Below are 1,623 nucleotides of genomic sequence, written 5' to 3'. Positions count from 1 at the left end.
GTGTCAGTGAAAGAGATAAAATTATTAATTATATAATCATGAGGGATTCAATTACATTGGAATGCTACAAGCAACTGGGCACCCCTCTGAGATACCAGGCATATTGCCTGCTATCTCCGCGGGATACCGAGGTACTGTTTTGGTTGTTAACGCGTCTGGCTCGTTATGCTAAGAAATACCGGGAGAACGTCATTTGCCGTTCCCAGAATTGAAATCTCTTTGTCACTCACCCCTCAATGATTCAGTGTTCAACAATAGATTACTTTGAAGAAAAACCCCTTTGTCCTCCTGATTTGAGCAAACGGGATTATGATGAGCTACTGAATAAGTTTGGAATAAAAGGGATAATATGGTGGCTACGAGAGAAATATTAATTACGACGTGAAGCCAAGACACTAATTGACACTAAGGATCTGAATTAAGTAGCCAACAAATGATACATATATTGCTATAACGTGTTATATTACATTTTTACGTTTTAACGTCTTTTAGACCAGCTCTCGCTTCAAAGCTGTGTCAGATCTATTAAACAAGCCATAAAAAAGTATGGACGGCGAAAGCTAAGCGCCCTCCGAAACTTGCTGCAATTTATAGGGCGAAAGGTGAAATTCGGAAGATGCGCACGCGCGCCTGAGAGGAGAAAAGGAAAGACCTCCTCCCCCCTTCACATGTCCCCTTCCCGCGCTCTATAAAAACGAAACACAATAAACTAACCAACGCCTGCCACGCAGGCTAGGGTGCCAATACAAATAACAGATTGCAATTGATTTGAACCCTTTCAGTTCAAATGAGGCATGATGTATAAGACTCTGTTTCCGTGTGTGGACGACAAGGTATTAATAGGACCAGAATGAGGCGCCAAAAATCTCAGGTTCTTTCTAGGAAAATGATTAATTTAGGTGGAATTTTTTCTTAGAAAAACCGCAAGAATCCATAATTGTTATGTAAATTGTCACATGTCTTACTTTATTGTATAAGGGGTTGAAGGGATGACAAATTGACATGAGTTTTGGCTTAGCTTTCTTCGGCTGAGTGACAAATACAGAAGAAATCATATTTAACAGACTGGACAGAGCTTCAAGAGATTCTACACTCAAAATGGCTCAAGCTCCAAAGAAGTTAATGAGAAAACAGCAGTCTTCAGTTTCCACAAAGCCAAAATTGGTCGGCATGGAAGAGAGCCATGGTACCGCTGAATTATCATGGAATATACACAAGAAGACGAGGGCAAACCAAGAAGTAGGATTCATCTGGACATATATACTGAACAAAGGCAATTTACCGGAATTATGTGGAATTTATGAATGGCGCGCTATATGGCAGGGCGAGCCAAAGCGAGTGGTCTACGTTGGAAGCACAGTGCACACGCTGTGGCAATTATGACCCACTGCAAAGCAGAATCCTTGGGTACTGGAGTCATGGTAATCATAAAAAGCTCTGATAAATGACACATTAAAAAAGTATATACGCTGGAGGTCCATTAATTAGAAGCAGCCTGGGAATGAACCGCAAGCTAGAGAACAGGAGAATGAGCTGCTTGACATATATGATTACGCTGGGAATGAGAGGCGCAATGGCGGAAAAACTGGTTTAAGACTATTGCCCAAGTGATATGTGGTCATA

Source organism: Montipora foliosa, chromosome 6 (assembly GCF_036669935.1).
Source record: "Montipora foliosa isolate CH-2021 chromosome 6, ASM3666993v2, whole genome shotgun sequence".
Taxonomy (NCBI): Eukaryota; Metazoa; Cnidaria; class Anthozoa; order Scleractinia; family Acroporidae; genus Montipora; species Montipora foliosa.
The sequence above is the reverse complement of the archived record's forward strand: the minus strand, read 5'-3'. Positions refer to the sequence as shown.